Source organism: Salvelinus alpinus, chromosome 6 (genome assembly GCF_045679555.1).
Source record: "Salvelinus alpinus chromosome 6, SLU_Salpinus.1, whole genome shotgun sequence".
NCBI classification, from domain to species: Eukaryota; Metazoa; Chordata; class Actinopteri; order Salmoniformes; family Salmonidae; genus Salvelinus; species Salvelinus alpinus.
Genome location: NC_092091.1, coordinates 51,715,949 through 51,735,293, shown reverse-complemented (window position 1 = coordinate 51,735,293; position 19,345 = coordinate 51,715,949). Strand labels below are relative to the sequence as shown.

At 41.3% G+C, this 19,345-nt stretch overlaps 1 protein-coding gene across 2 annotated transcripts in view; it reads right to left on the bottom strand.

The window, feature by feature from the left end:
• The window catches only part of LOC139578834 (alkaline ceramidase 2-like), a 40,338-nt gene that overhangs the window by 19,398 nt on the left and 1,595 nt on the right, over positions 1-19,345 (bottom strand). The gene's annotated exons all lie outside the window — the stretch shown is intronic.

Below are 19,345 nucleotides of genomic sequence, written 5' to 3'. Positions count from 1 at the left end.
GAAATGTTCCCTTATCAAATTGTGGTCTTGGTTCTTTCAAAACAAGGAAATATCACCCTCTTGCAGAAATCAAACTTATCTGATTAGCTTCAGGATGTTTTGAAACACAATTGAAAACAGAGGGAGAGTTCCCCTGAAACCCAATTATCTCACTACAGACATCAACCCCTAGCCCTTCAACCACCTAAACTCTAACCTCCCCAGATCCGACGGTACCACACAGGTGTGAACAATGTGGCAAAATCTCTTTTGCCCATGGGAAGGCAAGGTGGGGCTATCTCAGATTTACCCTGTGCACTGCCTGAGGCCGAAACGTGTTCTTAAGCTACAGCGGAATAAATTAATAACTAAAGATTATTTATGGTGTGGTGTCCAATCTCTTTCACCAAGGTGGAGCCATTGCCACACTGCTTGACCTATCCAGTCCCTTCAGAACTGCATGCGGTGAACAGAGGATGTGTTTCTCAATTCTGGTCCTGGGGACTAAAAAGGGGCACATTTTTGTTTTTGCCCTTCAGGTCAACAGGACCAGAACTGGGAAACACATTCTCTCAGTGTTCACTGCATCCAGACACTCTGGGTAGGGCCTAGCTAGACAGAGGAAGGAGCCAGGAGACCAGGCATTCAGCTCTAGATTAGATTCCAGCTCTGTGTTCCAACTCAGGTCAGAGGTGAACTCAGCTGTAGAAACTGTAAGGAGAGGCAGAAGTTATGCGAATTGTGGCCACAGTGCAGCTGCTGTCCCACTAGGCGTGTAATGCAGTATGCTATTAACTCTCTGCAATCTATTTTACGGTCTTTATAGTCATCCATTTTAGACTGCAGACTTACAGATCAGGATACAGTTTAATATGTTGTTTGGGATTGTGGGTGATGCTGTAAATTTAGGTAACCCCACAGCCTGGACAATAATCTGCAGTGTAGGCTTCGCAGAGACATAACAAAATAGAAAATGGCAGCTGTACAAATAACTCATCAAGACCCCTTTGACCTCACAAACACGGCAGAATGGCCAAGATTCGAGAGGTTTTGTCTGGCATCAGGGCTGAATGCAAAACCAGAGGAATATGAGTTGAACTCTCTTATACAGTGCCTTGAAAAACTATTCACACCCTTTCACTTTTTCCACATTTTGTTGTGTTACAGCCTGAAAATTGATTAAATTTAGAGTTTGTTTCACTGGCCTACACACAATACCCCATAATGTGAAAGTGGAATGATGTTTTTAGAAATTTTTACAAATAAATAAATTAAATGATGAAACGTCTTGAGTCAAATTATTCAACCCCTTTGTTATGGCAAGCCTAAATAAGCTGAGGAGCAAACATTTGCTTAATAAGTTGCATGGACTGTGTGCAATAATAGTGTTTGACATGCTTTTTGAATGACTACCTAATTTCTGTACCCCACACATACAGATAATTGTAAGGTCCCTCAGTTGAGCAGTTAACATCAAACACAGATTCAACAAAAAACAGGGAGATTTCCAATGCCTCGCAAAGGGAACCCATTGGTATATGGGTAAAATAAATATATATATACATATATCACACACACATATATATACAGTGGGGAGAAGAAGTATTTGATACACTGCCGATTTTGCAGGTTTTCCTACTTACAAAGCATGTAGAGGTCTGTAATTCTTATCATAGGAACACTTCAACTGTGAGAGACGGAATCTAAAACAAAAATCCAGAAAATCACATTGTATGATTTTTAGGTAATTCATTTGCATTTTATTGCATGACATAAGTATTTGATACATCAGAAAAGCAGAACTTAATATTTGGTACAGAAACCTTTGTTTGCAATTACAGAGATCATACATTTCCTGTAGTTCTTGACCAGGTTTGCACACACTGCAGCAGGGATTTTGGCCCACTCCTCCATGCAGACCTTCTCCAGATCCTTCAGGTTTCGGGGCTGTCGCTGGGCAATACGGACTTTCAGCTCCCTCCAAAGATTTTCTATTGGGTTCAGGTCTGGAGACTGGCTAAGCCACTCCAGGACCTTGAGATGCTTCTTACGGAGCCACTCCTTAGTTGCCCTGGCTGTGTGTTTCGGGTCGTTGTCATGCTGGAAGACCCAGCCACGACCCATCTTCAATACTCTTACTGAGGGAAGGAGATGTTGGTCAAGATATCACGATACATGGCCCCATCCATCCTCCCCTCTATACGGTGCAGTCGTCCTGTCCCCTTTGCAGAAAAGCATCCCCAAAGAATGATGTTTCCACCTCCATGCTTCACGGTTGGGATGGTGTTCTTGGGGTTGTACTCATCCTTCTTCTTCCTCCAAACAGGGTGAGTGGAGTTTAGACCATAAAGCTCTATTTTTGTCTCATCAGACCACATGACCTTCTCCCATTCCTCCTCTGGATCATCCAGATGGTCATTGGCAAACTTCAGATGGGCCTGGACATGCGCTGGCTTGAGCAGGGGGACCTTGCGTGCGCTGCAGGATTTTAATCCATGACGGCGTAGTGTGTTACTAATGGTTTTCTTTGAGACTGTGGTCCCAGCCCTCTTCAGGTCATTGACCAGGTCCTGCCGTGTAGTTCTGGGCTGATCCCTCACCTTCCTCATGATCATTGATGCCCCACGAGGTGAGATCTTGCATGGAGCCCCAGACCGAGGGTGATTGACCGTCATCTTGAACTTCTTCCATTTTCTAATAATTGCGCCAACAGTTGTTGCCTTCTCACCAAGCTGCTTGCCTATTGTCCTGTAGCCCATCCCAGCCTTGTGCAGGTCTACCATTTAACCCTGATGTCCTTACACAGCTCTCTGGTCTTGGCCATTGTGGAGAGGTTGGAGTCTGTTTGATTGAGTGTGTGGACAGGTGTCTTTTATACAGGTAACGAGTTCAAACAGGTGCAGGTAATACAGGTAATGAGTGGAGAACAGGAGGGCTTCTTAAAGAAAAACTAACAGGTCTGTGAGAGCCGGAATTCTTACTGGTTGGTAGGTGATCAAATACTTATGTCATGCAATAAAATGCAAATTAATTACTTAAAAATCATACAATGTGATTTTCTGGATTTTTGTTTTAGATTCCGTCTCTCACAGTTGAAGTGTACCTATGATAAAAATTACAGACCTCTACATGCTTTGTAAGTAGGAAAACCTGCAAAATCGGCAGTGTATCAAATACTTGTTCTCCCCACTGTATATAATATATATATATACACATACTGTTAACGGAATTTAATAATTCCTCTATGTGTCTATTGTTCAATTCAATTGAAATCACTCTGTCTTGTTTCTAAGAATTTGTAAGAGCCTTATTTTGCATAAAATAGACAGAGACCAGTCTCAGAATCAGCCAATAGCATTTATTCTCGTGAGCGCTCTCCCATTGAACCACGAACAACAGTTTATATACAAAATATGACGTCATTGGTTGCAGAATGAATCTCCTCCTCTCGACCAAGACAAAACAGGTTCAAAAGCTCATTCCAACTCACCAGCGCACACACGACACACAATTTAACTGGATTAACTCCTGAAGTTTCACCATAATTTATTACCACTTTAGCAGACAGCTCCAGATAATGGAAAACCTAGGGAGGCACTCGCTGCCTTATCTAAACATCCCAGAGCTAAGTTGAGTCGGTTCAACCATAGGATCGTTAACCTTTTTGCTTACTTAATAACCCACTACACATACCTCTCCAACTAAGTTGGAATGGTGTTTATTATGTTTTAATTACTCCTTATTCATGCTACATAATCCCTTCCTTATGAATTAACATTATTAAATCAGATATAATAATACAGGGTAGAGTTCAATTAGTTATAGTTCTATTTAAAATGTAGATTTTGCTTAGACATTATTCATAAAATTCCTAACACATACACACATACATAAACACAGACAAATACACATATATACACACACACAGTTGAAGTCGGAAGTTTACATAAACTTAGTTTGGAGTAATTAAAACTTGTTTTTCAACCACTCCACAAATTTCTTGTTAACAAACTATAGTTTTGGCAAGTTGGTGAGGACATCTACTTTGTGCATGACACTTACTTTTTCCAACAATTCTTCACAGACAGATTATTTCACTGTATCACAATTCCAGTGGGTCAGAAGATTAAAGGCACAGTATGTAAACAGCTTGGAAAATTCCAGAAAACGATGTCATGGCTTTAAATGCTTCTGATAGGCTAATTGACATCATGAGTCAATTGGAGCTGTACCTGTGGATGTATTTCAAGGCCTACCTTCAAAGTGCCTCTTTGCTTGACATCATGGGAAAATCAAAATAAATCAGCTAAGACCTCAGAAAAAAATGTAGATCTCCACGAGTTTGGTTCATCGTTGGGAGCAATTTCCAAACGCCTGAAGGTACCACGTTCATCTGTACAAACAAGAGTACGCAAGTATAAACACCATGGGACCACACAGCCGTCATACCGCTCAGGAAGGAGACGCGTTCTGTCTCCTAGAGATGAACGTACTTTGATGCGAAAAGTGCAAATCAATCCCAGAACAACAGCAAAGGACATTGTGAAGATGCTGGAGGAAACAGGTAGAAAACTATCTATATCCACAGTAAAACAAGTCCTATATCGACACAACCTGAAAGGCCACTCAGCAAGGAAGAAGCCACTGCTCCAAAACCACCATAAACAAGCCAGACTAAGGTTTGCAACTACACATGGGGACAAAGATCATACTTTTAGAAGAAATGTCTGCTGGTCTGATGGAACAAAAATGGAACTGTTTGGCCATAATAACCATCGTTATGTTTAGAGGAAAAAGGGGGATGCTTGCAAGCCAGAGAACACCATCCCAACCGTGAAGCACAGGGGTGGCAGCATAATATTGTGGGGGTGCTTTGCTGCAGGAGGGAATGGTGCACTTCACAAAATACATGGCATCATGTGGGACGAAAAGTATGTGGATATATTGAAGCAACATCTCAAGACATCAGTCACGGCGTTAACTTGGGTCAAATGTTTCGGTAGCCTTCCACAAGCTTCCCACAATAAGTTGGTTGAATTTTGGCCCATTCCTCCTGACAGAGCTGGTGTAACTGAGTCAGGTTTGTAGGCCTCCTTGATCGCACTCTGTTTTTCAGTTCTGTCCACAAATTTTCTATAGGATTGAGGTCAGGGCTTTGTGATGGCCACTCCAATACCTTGACTTTGTTGTCCTTAAGCCATTTTGCCACAACTTTGGAAGTATGCTTGGGGTCATTGTCCATTTGGAAGACCCATTTGCGACCAAGCTTTAACTTGTTTGGGATAGGGGGCAGCATTTTCACTTTTGGATGAATAGCGTGCCCAGAGTGAACTGCCTCCTACTCAGTCCCAGATGTTAATATATGCATATTATTATTAGTATTGGGTAGAAAACGCTCTGAAGTTTCTAAAACTGTTTGAATGATGTCTGTGACTATAACATAACTCATATGGCAAGCAAAAACCTGAGGTTTGTAGTTTTTGAACTCACCCCTATTGAATACACAGTGGGATATGGGTTATTTTGCACTTCCTAAGGCTTCCACTAGATGTCAACTGTCTTTAGAATGTTGTTTCAGGCTGCTCATGTGAAGGGGGCCGGATGGGAGCTGTTTGACTAAGGGGTCTGCCTATAGCCTCGTTTTCAGTCACGAGTTTTCACTTGAGAGGTAGCTCTCGTTCCATTACTTTTCTACAGACAATGGAATTCTCCGGTTGGAACATTATTGAACTTTTATGATAAAAACATCCTAAAGATTGATTCTATACTTAGTTTGACAAGTTTCTTCGACCTGTAATATATTTGTTTACCAAACGCCCTAACAAAAGAAGCTATTGGACATAAATGGACATTATTGAACAAAACAAGCATTTTTTGTGGAACTGCGATTCCTGGGAGAGCATTCTGATTAAGATCAAAGGTAAGTGAATATTTATAATGCTATTTATGAATAATGTTGACTACCCAACATGGCGGATATTTCTCTGGCTGGTTTGGGCTCTGAGCGCCGTTCTCAGATTATGCTTTTTCCGTAAAGTTTTTTTTAAATCTGACACAGCGGTTGCATCTAAAGTGTATCTAAAGTTCCATGTATAATAGTTGTATTTATCAACATTTATTATGAGTATTTCTGTGAATTCATGTGGCTCTCTGCAATATCACTGCATGTTTTGGAACTACTGAACGTAACACGCCAATGTAAAATAATATTTTTGGATATAAATATGAACTTTACCGAACAAGACATACATGTATAGTGTAACATGAAGTCCTATGAGTGTCATCTGATGAAGATCAAAGGTTAGTGATTAATTTTATCTCTATTTGTGCTTTTTGTGACTCCTCTCTTTGGCGGGAAAAATGGCTGGGTTTTTCTATGACTTGGTGGTGACCTAACATAATCTTTTGTGGAGCTTTCGCTGTAAAGCATTTTTGAAATCAGACACTGTGGCTGGATTAACGAGAATTTTATCTTTAAAATGGTGCCTAATACTGTATGTTTGAGAAATTTGATTTATGAGATTTCTGTTGATTTGTATTTGGCGCCCTGCAATTCCATTGGCTGTTGGCTAGCGGAAGTCCTAGACAGGTTAAACAAGTTAAAGGCAATGTTACCAAATACTAATTGAGTGTATGTAAACTTCTGACCCACTGGGAATGTGATGAAAGAAATTAAAGCTGAAATAAATCATTCTCTCTACTAATATTCTGACATTTCACATTCTTAAAATAAAGTGGTGATTCGAACTGACAGGAAATTTTTACTCAGACTAAATGTCAGGAATTGTGAAAAACTGAGTTTAAATGTATTTGGCTAAGGTGTATGTAAACTTCAACTGTATACATTAGAGGCCGACCGATTATGATTTTTCAACTCCGATACCGATTATTGGAGGATCAAAAAAAGCTTATACAGATTAAAAATCGTCCAAGATTATATATATATATATATATACTGCTCAAAAAAATAAAGGGAACACTTAAACAACACAATGTAATTCCAAGTCAATCACACTTCTGTGAAATCAAACTGTCCACTTAGGAAGCAACACTGATTGACAATAAATTTCACATGCTGTTGTGCAAAAGGAATAGACAACAGGTGGAAATTATAGGCAATTAGCAAGACACCCCCAATAAAGGAGTGGTTCTGCAAGGTGGTGACCACAGACCACTTCTCAGTTCCTATATTTCCTGGCTGATGTTTTGGTCACTTTTGAATGCTGGCGGTGCTTTCACTCTAGTGGTAGCATGAGACGGAGTCTACAACCCACACAAGTGGCTCAGGTAGTGCAGCTCATCCAGGATGGCACATCAATGCGAGCTGTGGCAAGAAGGTTTGCTGTGTCTGTCAGCGTAGTGTCCAGAGCATGGAGGCGCTACCAGGAGACAGGCCAGTACATCAGGAGACGTGGAGGAGGCCGTAGGAGGGCAACAACCCAGCAGCAGGACCGCTACCTCCGCCTTTGTGCAAGGAGAAGCAGGAGGAGCACTGCCAGAGCCCTGCAAAATGACCTCCAGCAGGCCACAAATGTGCATGTGTCTGCTCAAACGGTCAGAAACAGACTCCATGAGGGTGGTATGAGGACCCGACGTCCACAGGTGGGGGTTGGCTTACAGCCCAACACCGTGCAGGACGTTTGGCATTTGCCAGAGAACACCAAGATTGGCAAATTCGCCACTGGCGCCCTGTGCTCTTCACAGATGAAAGCAGGTTCACACTGAGCACGTGACAGACGTGACAGTCTGGAGACGCCGTGGAGAACGTTCTGCTGCCTGCAACATCCTCCAGCATGACCGGTTTGGCGGTGGGTCAGTCATGGTGTGGGGTGGCATTTCTTTGGGGGGCCGCACAGCCCTCCATGTGCTCGCCAGAGGTAGCCTGACTGCCATTAGGTACCGAGATGAGATCCTCAGACCCCTTGTGAGACCATATGCTGGTGCGGTTGGCCCTGGGTTCCTCCTAATGCAAGACAATGCTAGACCTCATGTGGCTGGAGTGTGTTAGCAGTTCCTGCAAGAGGAAGGCATTGATGCTATGGACTGGCCCGCCCGTTCCCCAGACCTGAATCCAATTGAGCACATCTGGGACATCATGTCTCGCTCCATCCACCAACGCCACGTTGCACCACAGACTGTCCAGGAGTTGGCGGATGCTTTAGTCCAGGTCTGGGAGGAGATCCCTCAGGAGACCATCCGCCACCTCATCAGGAGCATGCCCAGGCGTTGTAGGGAGGTCATACAGGCACGTGGAGGCCACACACACTACTGAGCCTCATTTTGACTTGTTTTAAGGACATTACATCAAAGTTGGATCAGCCTGTAGTGTGGTTTTCCACTTTAATTTTGAGTGTGACTCCAAATCCAGACCTCCATGGGTTGATAAATTTGATTTCAATTTTTGTGTGATTTTGTTGTAAGCACATTCAACTATGTAAAGAAAAAAGTATTTAATAAGAATATTTCATTCATTCAGATCTTGTTATTTTAGTGTTCCCTTTATTTTTTTGAGCAGTATATATATATATATATATATATATATATATATATATATATATACATATACATATACACATATACACACACTTGAAATAATGACAATTACAACAATAATGAATGAACAATGAACACTTATTTTATCTTAATATAATACATAAACAAATTAAACCCATTTAGCCTCAAATAAATAATAAAACATGCTCAATTTGGTTTAAATAATGCAAAAACAGTGTTGGAGAAGTAAAAGTGCAATATGTGCCATGTAAAAAAGCTAACGTTTAAGTTCCTTGCTCAGGACATATGAAAGCTGGTGGTTCAATATTCCCAGTAATGAAATATTAGGTTGCAGTTATTATAGGAAGTATGACTTGACTTTTTCTCTCTATACCATTTGTCTTTCATATATCTTTGACTATTGGATCTTCTAATAGATACTTTAGCATTGCCAGCCTAATCTCAGGAGTTGATAGGCTTGAAGTCATAAACAGCGCTGTGATCAAGCATTGCCAAGAGCTGCTGAAAAATGCAGTAAAGTTTGAATGAATGCTTACGAGCCTGCTGCTGCCTACCATCGCTCAGTCAGACTGCTCTATCAAATATCAAATCATAGCCTTAATTACAATATAATAAACACAGAAATACGAGCCTTTGGTCATTAATATGGTCAACTCCGGAAACTATAATTTCGAAAACAAAAAGTTTATTCTTTCAGTGAAATTCCGTATTTTATCAAACGAGTGGCAACCCCAAGTCTAAATATTGCTGTTACATTGCACAACCGTCAATGTTATGTCATAATTATGTAAAATTCTGGCAAATTAGTTCGCAACGAGCCAGGCGGCCCAAACTGTTGCATATACCCTGACTCTGCGTGCAATGAATGAAAGATTAATTTCTTAAAACTAAATATTCAGGTTTAAAAATATATACTTCTGCGTATTTATTTTAAAGCAAAAGGTGTTCATGGTTAGGTACATTTGTGCAACGATTGTGCTTTTTTTCTCTCGCAAATGCGCCTTTGTTAAATCATCACCCGTTTGGCGAAGTAGGCTGTGATTCAATGATAAATTAACAGGCACCGCATTGATTAAATGCAATGCAGGACAAGCTAGTTAACCTAGTAATATCATCAACAATGTTTGATTAACTAGTGATTATGTGAAGAGTGATTGTATTTTATAAGATAAGTTTAATGCTAGCTAAAAACTTACCTTGGCTCCTTGCTGCACTCGCATAACAGGAGGTCAGCCTGCCACGCCGTTTCCTTATGGAATGCAATGTAATCGGCGTCCAAAAATGCCGATAATCGATTGTTATGAAAACGCCCTAATTAAACTGGCCATGCCGATTAAATCGGTCGATCTCATACACACAAACACAGTTCCAGTCAAAAGTTTAGAACACCTACTCATTCAAGGATTTTTCTTTATTTTGACTATGTTCTACATTGTAGAATAATAGTGATGACATCAAAACTATGAAATAACACATATGGAATCATGTAGTAACCAAAAACGTGTTAAACAAATCTACATCTATTTTATATTTGAGATTCTTCAAATAGCCACCCTTTGCCTTGATGACAGCTTTGCACACTCTTGGCAATCTCTCAACCAGCTTCACCTAGAATGTTTTTCCGACAGTCTTGAAGGAGTTCCCACATATGCAGAGCACTTGTTGGCTGCTTTTCCTTCACTCTGCGGTCCGACTCATCCCAAACCATCTCAATTTGGTTGAGGTTGGGGGTTGTGGAGGCCAGGTCATCTGAAGCAGCACTCCATCACTCTCCTTCTTGGTAAAATAGCCCTTACACAGCCTGGAGGTGTGTTGGGTCATTGTCCTGTTGAAAAAGAAATGATAGTCCCACTAAGCGCAAACCAGATGGGATATCGCTGCAGAATGCTGTGGTAGCCATGCTGGTTAAGTGTACCTTGAATTATAACTATATCACAGACTGTGTCACCAGTAAAGCACCCCCACACCATAACACCACCTCGTCCATGCTTTGCGGTGGGAAACACACATACGGTGATCATCCATTCACCTATTCTGTGTCTCACAAAGACACAGCGGTTGGAACCAAAAATCTCAAATTTGGACTCATCAGACCAAAAGGACAATTTCCACTGGTCTAATGTCCATTGCTTGTGTTTCTTGGCCCAAGGAAGTCTCTTCTTATTGGTGTCCTTTAGTAGTGGTTTCTTTGCAGCAATTGGACCATGAAGGCCTGATTCACCGTCTCCTCTGGACAGTTGATTTTAAGATGTGTCTGTTACTTGAACGCTGAATCATTTATTTGGGCTGCAATTTCTGAGGCTGGCAACTCTAATGAACTTATCCTCTCCAGCACAGGTAACTCTGAGTCTTCCATTCCTGTGGTGGTCCTCATGAGAGCCAGTTCCATCATAGTGCTTGATGGTTTTTGCGACTGCACCCGAAGAAACTTTCAAAGTTCTTGAAATTCTCCGTACTGAATGACCATGTCTTAAAGTAACAATGAACTGTCGGTTCTCTTTGCTTCATTGAGCTGTTCTTGCCATAAAATGTACATGGTCTTTTACCAAATAGGGCTCTCTTCTGTATACCCCCCTACCTTGTCACAACACAATTGATTGGCTCAAACGCATTAAGAAAGAAATTCCACAAATTAACTTAACTAGGCACACCTGTTAAATTTAAATGCATTCCAGGTGACTACCTCATGAAGCTGGTTGAGAGAATGCCAAGAGTGTTCAAAGCTGTAATCAATGCAAAGGGTGGCTATTTGAAGAATCTCAAATATAAAATATATTTTGATTTGTTTAACTTCATTAGGGTAGCGGGCACCATTTTCACCTCCGGATGAAAAGTGTGCCCAAAGTAAACTGCCTGCTACTCAGGCCCAGAAGCTAGGATATGCATATAATAGATAGATTTGGATAGAAAACTCTAAAGTTTCCAAAACTGTTAAAATAATGTCTGTGAGTATAACAGAACTGATATGGCAGGCGAAAACTTGTAGTTTTCTATTGAATGCCATTACAGTATCCATTGACTTAGGACTCAAATTGCACTTCCTATGGCTTCCACTAGATGTCAACACTCTTTAGAAATTGTTTCAGGCTTGTATTCTGAAAATTGAGGGAGTAAGACCACTCTGAACTGGTGGACCATTCGGTGTCCCAGAGGTTTTTTTCATGCGCACAACTGAGAGCACGCCTTTCTTGTTTTCCTTTTATATTGACGAAGCTTCTGTCCGGTTGAAATGTTATTGATTATTATGACTAAAAACAACCTGATGATTGATTATAAACATCGTTGACCTTGTTTCTACGAACTTTAGTGATACTTTTCGGATTTCTCTTCTGTCTGTTGTGACTGCCTTTGAGCCTGTAGATTACTGAACAAAGCGAGCGAACAATACAGAGGTTTTTGGATATGAGGGACTTCATCAAACAAAACAAACATTTATTGAGTAAATGGGAGTCTTGTGAGTGCAACCATGTGAAGATCAAAAGGTAAGTGATTCATTTTATCACTATTTCTGACTTGTGTAACTCCTCCACTTGGCTGGTAACTGTTTGTAATGATTTGTCTGCTGGGCGCTGTTCTCAGATAATCGCATGTTATGCTTTCGCTGTAAAGCCTTTTGAAATCTGACACCGTGGTTTGATTAACAAGAGGTTAATCTTTAAACCGATGTATAACACTTGTATGTTTTATGAATTTTTATGAGTATTTCTGTTTTTGAATTTGGTGCTCTACAATTTCACTGGATGTTGGCCAGATGGGACGGTAGCGTCCCACACCCCCTGGAGATGTTAACACTTTTTTGGTTACTACATGATTCCACGTGTTATTTCATAGTTTTGATGTCATCACTATTATTATACAATGTAGAAAATTGTAAAAATAAAGAAAAACCTTTGAATGAGAAGGTGTTCTAAAACTTTTGACTGGTAGTGTAGACGCACGCACACACACCTACCATAGATACACTACCGTTTAAAAGTTTGAGGTCACTTAGAAATGTCCTCGCTTTTGAAAAACAATTTTTTTTGTACATTAAAATAACATCAAACTCAGCAGAAATACAGTGTCGACATTGTTAATGTTGTAAATGACTATTGTAGCTGGAAACGCAGATTTTTTTATGGAATATCTACATAGCCGTACAGAGGCCCATTATCAGCAACCATCACTCCTGTGTTCCAATGGCACGTTGTGTTAACTAATCCAAGTTTATTATTTTAAAAAGGCTAATTGATCATTAGAAACCCTTTTGCAATTACAGTGGCTTGCAAAAGTATTCACCCCCCCTTAGCATTTTTCCTATTTTGTTGCCTTACAACCTGGAATTAAAATAGATTTTTGGGGGGTTTGTATCATTTGATTTACACAACATGCCTACCACTTTGAAGATGCAAAATATTTTTTTAAATTGTGAAACAAACAAGAAATAAGACAAAAACAACTGAAAACTTGAGCGTGCATAGCTATTCAACCCCCAAAGTCAAAACTTTGTAGATCCACCTTTCGCAGCAATTACAGCTGCAAGTCTTTTGGGGTATGTCTCTATAAGCTTGGCACATCTAGCCACTGGGATTTTTGCCCATTCTTCAAGGCAAAACTGCTCCAGCTCCTTGAAGTTGGATGGGTTCCACTGGTGTACAGCAATCTTTAAGTCATACCACAGATTCTCAATTGGATTGAGGTCTGGGCTTTGACTAGGCCATTCCAAGACATTTAAATGTTTCCCCTTAAACCACACGAGTGTTGCTTTAGCAGTATGCTTAGGGTCATTGTCCTGCTGGAAGGTGAACCTCTGTCCCAGTCTCAAATCTCTGGAAGACTGAAACAGGTTTCCCTCAAGAATTCCCCTGTATTTAGCGCCATCCATCACTCCTTCCTTCAATTCTGACCAGTTTCCCGGTCCCTGCCGATGAAAAACATCCCCATAGCATGATGCTGCCACCACCATGCTTCACTGTGGGGATGGTGTTCTCGGGGTGATGGGAAGTGTTGGGTTTGCGCCAGACATAGCGTTTTCCTTGAAGGCCAAATAGCTACATTTTAGTCTCATCTGACCAGAGTACCTTCTTCCATATGTTTGGGGAGTCTCCCACATGCCTTTTGGCGAACACCAAACGTGTTTGCTTATTTTTTTCTTTAACCTCTCTGGGGCAGGTGGGACGCAATCGTCCCACCTGGCCAATAGCCAGGGAAAATATAGCACGAAATATACAAATAAGATTATATAAAAATCTAACTTTCATGAAATCACACATGTAAGATACCAAATTAAAGCTACACTCGTTGTGAATCCAGCCAACGTGTCAGATTTCAAAAAGGCTTTTCGGCGAAAGCATAAGATGCTATTATCTGATGATAGCACAACAGTAAACAAAGAGAGTAGCATATTTCAACACTGCAGGCACGGCACAAAACGCAGAAATAAAATATAAATCATGCCTTACCTTTGACGAAAATATTTTGTTGGCACTCCAATATGTCCCATAAACATCACAAATGGTCCTTTTGTTCGATTAATTCCGTCGATATATATCCAAAATGTCAATTTATTTGGACCGTTTCATCCAGAAAAACACAGCTTCCAACTTTCGCAACGTCACTACAAAATATATCAAAAGTTACATGTAAACTTTACCAAAACATTTTAAACTACTTTTGTAATACAACGTTAGGTATTTTTAAACGTTAATAATCGATCAATTTGAAGACAGGATGATCTGTGTTCAATACAAAAAGAAAACAAACTGACGCAGCTTTTTTCGTAACGTGCATATCTCAAACAATTTACTTCATGTGACCCTCATTTACATTTACATTACATTTAAGTCATTTAGCAGACGCTCTTATCCAGAGCGACTTACAAATTGGTGCATTCACCTTATGACATCCAGTGGAACGGCCACTTTACAATAGTGCATCTAAATCTTTTAAGGGGGGGGGGAGTGAGAAGGATTACTTTATCCTATCCTAGGTATTCCTTAAAGAGGTGGGGTTTCAGGTGTCTCCGGAAGGTGGTGATTGACTCCGCTGTCCTGGCGTCGTGAGGGAGTTTGTTCCACCATTGGGGGGCCAGAGCAGCGAACAGTTTTGACTGGGCTGAGCGGGAACTGTACTTCCTCAGTGGTAGGGAGGCGAGCAGGCCAGAGGTGGATGAACGCAGTGCCCTTGTTTGGGTGTAGGGCCTGATCAGAGCCTGGAGGTACTGAGGTGCCGTTCCCCTCACAGCTCCGTAGGCAAGCACCATGGTCTTGTAGCGGATGCGAGCTTCAACTGGAAGCCAGTGGAGAGAGCGGAGGAGCGGGGTGACGTGAGAGAACTTGTTATTTACGATAGCCCTACTTCTTCATTACACAAAGGAATAACCTAAACCGATTTCCAATGACTGGTGACATCCAGTGGAAGCGGTAGGAACTGCAAGCAAGTCCCTTAAAAATCTGGTCTCTATCTATGTATGTATGTATGTATATACTGAGATCATGTGACACTTAAATAAAGTCCACCTGAGTGCAATCTAACGAATTATGTGACTTCTGAAGGTAATTGGTTGCACAAGATCTTATTTAGGGGCTTCATAGCAAAGCGGGTGAATACATATGCACGCACCACTTTTCCGTTTTTTTATTTTTATTTTAAACAAGTAGTTTTTTTTCCACTTTCACAATTTTGACCAATTTTTGTGTGTCCATTTTCATGAAATCCAAATAAAAATCTATTTAAATTACAGGTTGTAATGCAACAAAATAGGAATAACTCCAAGGAGTATGAATACTTTTGCAAGGCACTGTATGTTAGCACAGCTGAAAACTGTTGTTCTGATTAAAGAAGCAATAAAACTGGCCTGCTTTAGACTAGTTTGGAGCATCAGCATTTGTGGGTTCGATTAAAGGCTCAAAATGGCCAGAAACAAAGACCTTTCTTCTGAAACTCGTCAGTCTATTCTTGTTCTGAGAAATGAAGGCTATTCCATGTGAAATTGCCAAGAAACTGAAGTTATTACACATTGATTACACTATCACTCGTATTTCATATAAACAACGATTCATTGATACGTATGCTATGACGCTGGTAAGCTTGTCTCGCGCGCACCTACAGTGCTGGTCATTAAAAAAACAGCTAGCTATCTCATGGATGCAAACAATGTTCTTCCCCAAAAACATAGAAAAATGACATCTGTTTCAGTAGCTATAGCTAGGTGTCATCTAAAATAACCTTGATTTATAAGACCGTTCTTATTTGTTTAATGGGTGGACCCATCAATGTGAAGCTAGCCACAATAAGGATTAGCCACAATAGTGGACTTTGAGGTTAACCTTCAAAAGAAAAGTATGTCATTGACAGTGATGCAAATTAATACAAATAGTAGAATTATGCCATAATCGAATAGATCATGCTAAACGACATTGGAATGTTATATAAAATCAACAAAAGAAATTGAAATCACACTGGATGTATAAGACTTTAGAATTGCATTGTGGGCATACTTATTTCACAGTTTACAATTGGCTCATTCATCCCCCTCCTCTCCCCTGTAACTATTCCCCAGGTCGTTGCTGCAAATGAGAACGTGTTCTCAGTCAACTTACCTGGTAAAATAACGGTAAAAAAATAAAATAAAATAAACTTACAGACTTACCTATGGATTGTGGATCAATGACATGGGGTATCAGTCTACTCAGTGACACCCAGAGAACATTAGCGTCGTAACTCTTATTGTGGGACTCTGAAACAACTGAATTGAACCACATTTATTGTCAACCTATGTATATTGAACACTATTCCAGAGGAAAAACAATACTGCGTGGATGTTTTGGAGTATGATAACTCTGAGGAGGATGTTGGGGAAAAAATATCTTGGGTATTGAGTAGACCGATACCCCATTTCATTGATCCCCAATCCTTAGGTAAAGCTGTACACGGCAGTATGTATGTCAATACACACAATAAGCAGACTGGGGAGGTGATTTCACACAATCACAGTCCTGCGATAAGAGCTACAACGCTAATATTTGCGTTAGCTCTTCACAGTTGTTTTCTGTGACTGTCACCAAGTAGACTGACACCCCATTTCATTGCTTCACATTCCAACCTTGTTTAACATTATCGAGTCTAAATATGGCATGATTCCACCAATTGTAACCCTTTGCATCACTTTCAAATAGGTACTTTTATTTTGAAGGCAAATCGCAATTTCTAAAAATAAAACAAAGATTGTGCCTAATCCTTATTGTGGCTAGCTTCACAACACATTACCCGGTCTAGTTGAGCCTTATGAAGCTAGCTGGCTGCTAACCCTGTTAGCTTTGGGCAACAGGGTTTAGTAGCTGGCTAGCCATTTCTTTTCATGAACTGAAGTTTAATTTCAATAGGCGAACAACAAGTGGCTACCTAGCCTATACTTACTCACAAGGATTCCTAAATCATTGCTAAGAATAATGAAAATGACTGCAGTTTCTACAGGTCATTGTTTTCAGGCTGGTTGTATTGGTGCTAGCTAGGTACCAAGCTAACGCTAGCTAGCTACCCCAGAAGTTGCAGTCCAACACAACATTCTGCAATTAAACTGTGTTATTTGACGTGTCAAATTAAAAGCTTAATTAACACATCAAATAGTGTTATTTTACGTGTATATTTTTTGACACGCAAAGACCCAAACGGCGTTCCATACAAACTGGCTCTACTGAGAATATAAAGAGTGAGAGACCCCGGTGCACAACTGAGCAAGAGGACAAGTACATTAGAGTGTCTAGTTTGAGAAACAGACGCCTCAAGTCCTCAACTGGCAGCTTCATTAAATAGTACCCGCAAAACACTAGTCTCAACGGTGAAGAGGCGACTCCGGGATGCTGGCCTTTTGGAAATGGCAGAAGGACAGCATCCCGGAGTCGCCTCTTCACCGGGGCCTCCCACCCTTTTTATTCTGATTCGAGCCAGTTTGTGCTGTTCTGTGAAGAGAGTAATGGGTGCTGATAATGGGCCTCTGTATGCCTATGTAGATATTCCATTAAAAAAAATATATATTTAGATCAGCTGTTTCCAGTTACAATAGTCATTTACAACATTAACAATGTCTACACTGTATTTCTGATCAATTCCATGTTATTTTAAATGGACGAAAAAGTGCTTTTCTTTCAAAAACAAGGACATTTCTAAGTGACCCCAAACTTTTGAACGGTAGTATATATATTTTACACACACACAGTGCATTCGGAAAGTATTCAGACCCCTTGACTTTTTCCTCATTTTGTTCCGTTACAGCCTTATTCTAAAATGGATACAATTACAATTTTCCCCTCAATCTACACACAATAAACCCTTAATGACAAAGCAAAAACCGGTTCAGAAACTTTTGAAAATAAAATACAGAAATACCTTATTTACATAAGTATTCAGACGCTTTGCTATGAGACTCGAAATTGAGCTCAGCTGCATCCTGTTTCCATTGATCATCCTTAAGATGTTGCTAGAACTTGATTGAGTCAACCTGTGGTAAATTCAATTGATTGGACAAGATTTGGAAAGGCACACACACCTGTCTACATAATGTCCCACAGATGACAGTGCATGTCAGAGCCACAACCAAGCTACGAGGTTGAAGGAATTGTCCGTAGAGCTCGGAGACAGGATTGTGTCGAGGCACAGATCTGGAGAAGGGTACCAAATAAATTATCAGCATTGAAGGTCCCCAAGAAAACAATGGCCTCCATCGTTCTTAAATTGAAGAAGTTGCTTCCCGAGTGGTGCAGTGGTTCAAGGCACTGCATCGCAGTACTAGCTGTGCCACTAGAGATCGTGGTTCGAGTCCAGGCTCTGTCATAGCCGGCCGCGACCGGAGGACCTATGGGGCGACGCACAATTGCCCCAGCGTCGTCCGGGTAAGGGGAGGGTTTGGCCGGCAGGGACGTTCTTGTCCCATCTCGCTCTAGCGACTCCTGTGGCGGGCCGGGCGCAATGCACTCTGACATGGTCGCCAGGTGTACGGTATTTCCTCCGACACATTGGTGCGGCTGGCTACCGGGTTAAGTGGGCGTTGTGTCAAGAAGCAGTGCGGCTTGGCTGGGTTGTGTTTCGGAGGACCCACGGCTCTCGACCTTCACCTCTCCCGAGTCCATACGGGAGTTGCAGCGATGAGACAAGACTGTAACTGCCAATTGGATAACATGAAAATTGGGGAGAAAAATGTAAAAAAAAAAAATACAAAAAAGAAGTTTGGAACCACCAAGACTCTTCCCAGAGCAGGCCGCCTGGCCAAACTGAGCAATAGGGGGAGAAGGGCATTGGTCAGGGAGGTTTTCAAGAACCCGATGGTCACTCTGACCTAGCTTCAGAGTTCATCTGTAGAGATGGGAAAACCTTCCAGAAGAACAACCATCTCTGCAGCACTCCACCAATCAGGCCTTTATGGTAGAGTGGCCAGACCGAAGCCACACCTCAGTAAGGCACGACAGCCCACTTGGACTTTGCCAAAAGGCACCTAAAGGACTCAGACCATGAGAAACAAGATTTTCTGGTCTGATGAAACCAAGATTGAACTCTTTGGCCTGAATGCCAAGCGCCACACCCTGGAGAAAACCTGGCACCACCCCTACGGTGAAGCATGGTGGTGGCAGCATCATGCTGTGGGGATGTTTTTCAGCGGCAGGGACTAGGAGACTAGTCAGGATCAAGGGAAAGATGAACGGAGCAAAGTACAGAGAGATTCTTGATGAAAACCTGCTCCAGAGCGCTCAGGACCTCAGACTGGGGCAAAGGTTCACCATCTAACAGGACAACGGCCCTAAACACACGGCCAAGACAATGCAGGAGTGGCGTCAGGACAAGTCTCTGAATGTCCTTGAGTGGCCCAGCCAGAGCCCGG